The sequence below is a fragment of the Carassius auratus genome, unplaced genomic scaffold, assembly GCF_003368295.1.
Source record: "Carassius auratus strain Wakin unplaced genomic scaffold, ASM336829v1 scaf_tig00041228, whole genome shotgun sequence".
Lineage (NCBI taxonomy): Eukaryota > Metazoa > Chordata > Actinopteri > Cypriniformes > Cyprinidae > Carassius > Carassius auratus.
The window spans coordinates 36135-42740 of NW_020526638.1; the positions used below are offsets into that span (position 1 = coordinate 36135).

At 36.4% G+C, this 6606-nt stretch overlaps 3 pseudogenes; all 3 read left to right on the forward strand.

Moving 5' to 3' along the window:
- Positions 1–1773: 1773 nt before the first annotated feature.
- On the forward strand, positions 1774–1892 carry LOC113085057 (uncharacterized; annotated as a pseudogene).
- A 788-nt stretch (positions 1893–2680) lies between these two features.
- Positions 2681–2799, forward strand: LOC113085060 (uncharacterized; annotated as a pseudogene).
- A 3055-nt stretch (positions 2800–5854) lies between these two features.
- Positions 5855–5973, forward strand: LOC113085063 (uncharacterized; annotated as a pseudogene).
- Positions 5974–6606: the final 633 nt, after the last annotated feature.

Consider the following 6606-nt stretch of genomic DNA (forward strand, 5'->3'; position numbering starts at 1 on the left):
TGTTTTATGTTTGTTTATGTGATCTTGTATTTTTAAGACCAAAAGCAACAGATTTTTGGGAAAGGTCTTTTTGTGAATTAGATGTAACAAAAATCTGGAAAAATGTAAAATGTAGGTTTAAAAGTCCCGCCCTGCATAATTTGGATTTCTTGTTGAGACACAATGTTTTAATGACTGAAATGAAATTGGCAAAAATTGGAATAGCACAAGATGCAAAATGTAAATTATGTATGGAAAAAGATGAAGGAGTGTTACATTTGTTTTTAAAATGTAAAAAATTAGACAATTTTATGAAGATGTTAAGGAAAATTGTGGGGGACTTTTTAAATGATCAGAATGATTGGTTAGAGAAATGGGAAACATTGATTTTATTTGGTTTTAATGGAACTGCACAAAATGTTTATGCATTAAATTTATGGTTAACAGTAGCAAGATATACGATTTGGAGAAGAAGGAATATAATGAAAATGAAAAACAAAGAACTTTCATTATGTAACTTATTTAAACAGTATCTGACTGCAGTGATGGAAGACATATACGACTATTTTAATATTAATGCACAAATGGATGTATTTGACAAATACATTGTAGAAAACAATCCATACATTATTAAAACATGGTCAGGTTTTAATGTGATTTTGCCTGAAAGATTTTAATTGTAATTTTGTTATTTTATTATTATTATTATTATTTTTATTTTTTTCTCCTTACTTATGTACTTTCTTTATTTCCTTATTTCTTTTTTTTTTTTTTTTTTTTTTTTTTTTAATATATATATATATATATATATATATATATATATATATACATTTTCTATTTCCGCATATGCTTCAAATGTAAGACTGTGAATGTATAAAAATTTTGTGTTTTTAATAATAAAAAAAAAAAAAAAAAATGCCCGATCTTGTCTGATCTCGTAAGCTAAGCAGGTTTGGGCCTGGTTAGTGCCTGGATGGGAGACAGCCTGGGAATACCAGGTACTGTAAGCTTTTTTGAAATTTTTCACTTAGTATATAATAATTTTGCCAAAAAATAGAGTCAATGCCCGATCTCTGAATATAAGCAGGTTTGCGCCAGGTTAGTACATGGATGGGAGACTGCCTGGGAATATCAGGTGCTTTACATTTTTGGATATTTTTCATGAATTATATAATATTCTTGCAAAAAAAAAAAAAAAAAAGAGTCAATGCCCGATCTCTGAATCTTAGCAGATTTAGGTCTGGTTAGTACTTGGATGAGAGACCGCCAAGGAATACCAGGTGCTTTAAGCTTTTGGAATTTTTTCACTTAGTATATAATAAATTTGGCAAAAAATAGAGTCAATGCCCGATCTCTGAATATAAGCAGGTTTGGGCCAGGTTAGTACATGGATGGGAGACTGCCTGGGAATACCAGGTGCTTTAAATTTTTGGATATTTTTCACGAATTATATAATATTCTTGCAAAAAAAAAAAAAAAGAAGAAGTCAATGCCCGATCTCTGAATCTTAGCAGGTTAAGGTCTGGTTAGTACTTGAATGATAGACCGCCAAGGAATACCAGGTGCTTTAAGCTTTTGGAATTTTTTCACTTAGTATATAATAAATTTGGCAAAAAATAGAGTCAATGCCCGATCTCTGAATATAAGCAGGTTTGGGCCAGGTTAGTACTTGGATGAGAGACCGCCTAGGAATACCAGGTGCTTTAAGCTTTTGGGGTTTCTTTCCTACTTTTATAATGTACTGGCGAGTAGATTGGCTGATCTTTAAATAGCCTTCTCTTTGCAGCAGTCTTCGCTTATGGCCATACCAGCCTGGCTATGCCCGATCTTGTCTGATCTTGGAAGCTAAGCAGGTTTGGGCCTGGTTAGTGCCTGGATGGGAGACCGCCTGGGAATGCCAGGTACTCTAAGCTATTTTGAAATTTTTCACTTAGTATATAATAATTTTGCCAAAAATAGAGTCAATGCCCGATCTCTGAATATAAGCAGGTTTGCGCCAGGTTAGTACATGGATGGGAGACTGCCTGGGAATATCAGGTGCTTTAAATTTTTGGATATTTTTCACGAATTATATAATAATCTTGCAAAAAAAAAAAAAAAAAAAAAGAGTCAATGCCCCGATCTCTGAATCTTAGCAGGTTTAGGTCTGGTTAGTACTTGGATGAGAGACCGCCAAGGAATACCAGGTGCTTTAAGCTTTTGGAATTTTTTCACTTAGTATATAATAAATTTGGCAAAAAATAGAGTCAGTGCCCAATCTCTGAATATAAGCAGGTTTGGGCCAGGTTAGTACATGGATGGGAGACTGCCTGGGAATACCAGGTGCTTTAAATTTTTGGATATTTTTAACAAATTATATAATAATCTTGCAAAAAAAAAAAAAAAAGAAGAAGTCAATGCCCGATCTCTGAATCTTAGCAGTTTAAGGTCTGGTTAGTACTTGAATGATAGACCGCCAAGGAATACCAGGTGCTTTAAGCTTTTGGAATTTTTTCACTTAGTATATAATAAATTTGCCAAAAAATAGAGTCAATGCCCGATCTCTGAATATAAGCAGGTTTGGGCCAGGTTAGTACTTGGATGAGAGACCGCCTAGGAATACCAGGTGCTTTAAGCTTTTGGGGTTTCTTTCCTACTTTTATAATGTACTGGCGAGTAGATTGGCTGATCTTTAAATAGCCTTCTCTTTGCAGCAGTCTTCGCTTATGGCCATACCAGCCTGGCTATGCCCGATCTTGTCTGATCTCGTAAGCTAAGCAGGTTTGGGCCTGGTTAGTGCCTGGATGGGAGACAGCCTGGGAATACCAGGTACTGTAAGCTTTTTTGAAATTTTTCACTTAGTATATAATAATTTTGCCAAAAAATAGAGTCAATGCCCGATCTCTGAATATAAGCAGGTTTGCGCCAGGTTAGTACATGGATGGGAGACTGCCTGGGAATATCAGGTGCTTTACATTTTTGGATATTTTTCATGAATTATATAATATTCTTGCAAAAAAAAAAAAAAAAAAAAAAGAGTCAATGCCCCATCTCTGAATCTTAGCAGATTTAGGTCTGGTTAGTACTTGGATGAGAGACCGCCAAGGAATACCAGGTGCTTTAAGCTTTTGGAATTTTTTCACTTAGTATATAATAAATTTGGCAAAAAATAGACTCAATGCCTGATCTCTGAATATAAGCAGGTTTGGGCCAGGTTAGTACATGGATGGGAGACTGCCTGGGAATACCAGGTGCTTTAAATTTTGGATATTTTTCACAAATTATATAATAATCTTGCAAAAAAAAAAAAAAAAAAGAGTCAATGCCCGATCTCTGAATTTTAGCAGGTTTAGGTCTAGTTAGTACTTGGATGAGAGACCGCCAAGGAATACCAGGTGCTTTAAGCTTTTGGAATTTTTTCACTTAGTATATAATAAATTTGGCAAAAAATAGAGTCAATGCCCGATCTCTGAATATAAGCAGGTTTGGGCCAGGTTAGTACATGGATGGGAGACTGCCTGGGAATACCAGGTGCTTTAAATTTTTGGATATTTTTCACGAATTATATAATAATCTTGCAAAAAAAAAAAAAAAGAAGAAGTCAATGCCCGATCTCTGAATCTTAGCAGGTTAAGGTCTGGTTAGTACTTGAATGATAGACCGCCAAGGAATACCAGGTGCTTTAAGCTTTTGGAATTTTTTCACTTAGTATATAATAAATTTGGCAAAAAATAGAGTCAATGCCCGATCTCTGAATATAAGGCAGGTTTGGGCCAGGTTAGTACTTGGATGAGAGACCGCCTAGGAATACCAGGTGCTTTAAGCTTTTGGGGTTTCTTTCCTACTTTTATAATGTACTGGCGAGTAGATTGGCTGATCTTTAAATAGCCTTCTCTTTGCAGCAGTCTTCGCTTATGGCCATACCAGCCCTGGCTATGCCCGATCTTGTCTGATTCTCGGAAGCTAAGCAGGTTTGGGCCTGGTTAGTGCCTGGAATGGGAGACCGCCTGGGAATGCCAGGGTACTCTAAGCTATTTTGAAATTTTTCACTTAGTATATAATAATTTTGCCAAAAATAGAGTCAATGCCCGATCTCTGAATATAAGCAGGTTTTGCGCCAGGTTAGTACATGGATGGGAGACTGCCTGGGAATATCAGGTGCTTTAAATTTTTGGATATTTTTCACGAATTATATAATAATCTTGCAAAAAAAAAAAAAAAAAAAAAGAGTCAATGCCCGATCTCTGAATCTTAGCAGGTTTTAGGTCTGGTTAGTAACTTGGATGAGAGACCGCCAAGGAATACCAGGTGCTTTAAGCTTTTGGAATTTTTTCACTTAGTATATAATAAATTTGGCAAAAAATAGAGTCAGTGCCCGATCTCTGAATATAAGCAGGTTTGGGCGCCAGGTTAGTACATGGATGGGAGACTGCCCTGGGAATACCAGGTGCTTTAAATTTTTGGATATTTTTCACAAATTATTAATAATCTTGCAAAAAAAAAAAAAAAAAAGAAGAAGTTCTAATGCCCGATTCTCTGAATATAAGCAGGTTTGGGCCAGGTTAGTACTTGGGATGAGCAGACCGCCTAGGGAATATCCAGTGCTTTAAGCTTTTGGGGTTTCTTGTCCTACTTTTTATAATGTACTGGCCGAGTTAGATTGGCTGATCATTTAAATAGCCTTCTCTTTTGCAGCCAGTCGTTCGCTTTATGGCCATACCAGCCTGGCTATACCCGATCCTTTGTTCTTGATCTCGGACCGCTAAGCAGGTTTGGGGCCTGGGTTAGGCCCTCGGAATGGGGAGACCGCCTTGGGAATGCCAGGTACTCTAAGCTTATTTTGAAATTTTTCACTAGTATATAATAATATGGCCAAAAAATAGAGTCAATGCCCGATCTCTGAATATAAGCAGCGTTTTGCGCCAGGTTAGTACATGGATGGGAGACTGCCTGGGGAATATCAGGTGCTTTAAATTTTTGGATATTTTTCACGAATTATATAATAATCTTGCAAAAAAAAAAAAAAAAAAAAAGAGTCAATGCCCGATCTCTGAATCTTAGCAGGTTTAGGTCTGGTTAGTACTTGGATGACAGACCGCAAGGAATACCAGGTGCTTTAAGCTTTTGGAAATTTTTTCACTTAGTATATAATAAATTTGGCAAAATATAGAGTCCAATGCCCGATCTCTGAATATAAGCAGTTTGGGCCAGGTTAGTACATGGATGGGAGACTGCCTGGGAATACAGGTGCTTTAAATTTTGGATATTTTCAACGAATTATATAATAATCTTGAAAAAAAAAAAAAGAGTCAATGCCCGATCTTTCTGAATCTTAGCAGGTTTAGGTCTGGTTAGTACTTGGATGAGAGACCGCCAAGGAATACCAGGTGCTTAAGCTTTTGGAATTTTTTCACTTAGTATATAATAAATTTGGCAAAAAATAGAGTCAATGCGCCGATCTCTGAATATAAGCAGGTTGGGCCAGGTTAGTACATGGATGGGAGACTGCCTGGGAATACCAGGTGCTTTAAAATTTTTGATATTTTCACGAATTATATAATAATCTTGCAAAAAAAAAAAAAAAAAGAAGAAGTCAATGCCCGATCTCTGAATCTTAGCAGGTTAAGGTCTGGTTAGTACTTGAATGATAGACCGCCAAGGAATACCAGGTGTGCTTTAAGCTTGGATTTTTTCACTTAGTATATAATAAATTTGCAAAAAAATAGAGTCAATGCCCGATCTCTGAATATAAGCAGGTTTGGCCAGGTTAGTACTTGATGAGAGACCGCCTAGGAATACCAGGTGCTTTAGCTTTTGGGGTTTCTTTCCTACTTTATAATGTACTGGCGAGTAGATTGGCTGATCTTGAAATAGCCTTCTCTTTGCAGCAGTCTTCGCTTATGGCCATACCAGCCTGGCTATGCCCTATCTTGTCTGATCTCGGAAGCTAAGCAGGTTTGGGCCTGGTTAGTGCCTGGATGGGAGACCGCCTGGGAATGCCAGGTACTCTAAGCTATTTTGAAATTTTTCACTTAGTATATAATAATTTTTGCCAAAAAATAGAGTCAATGCCCGATCTCTGAATATAAGCAGGTTTGCGCCAGGTTAGTACATGGATGGGAGACTGCCTGGGAATATCAGGTGCTTTACATTTTTGGATATTTTTCACGAATTATATAATATTCTTGCAAAAAAAAAAAAAAAAAAAAAGAGTCAATGCCCGATCTCTGAATCTTAGCAGATTTAGGTCTGGTTAGTACTTGGATGAGAGACCGCCAAGGAATACCAGGTGCTTTAAGCTTTTGGAATTTTCACTTAGTATATAAAAAATTTGGCAAAAAAATAGACTCAATGCCTGATCTCTGAATATAAGCAGGTTTGGCCCAGGTTAGTACATGGATGGGAGACTGCCTGGGAATACCAGGTGCTTTAAATTTTTGGATATTTTTCACAAATTATATAATAATCTTGCAAAAAAAAAAAAAAAAAAAGAGTCAATGCCCGATCTCTGAATTTTAGCAGGTTTAGGTCTAGTTAGTACTTGGATGAGAGACCGCCAAGGAATACCAGGTGCTTTAAGCTTTTGGAATTTTTTCACTTAGTATATAATAAATTTGGCAAAAAATAGAGTCAATGCCCCGATCTCTG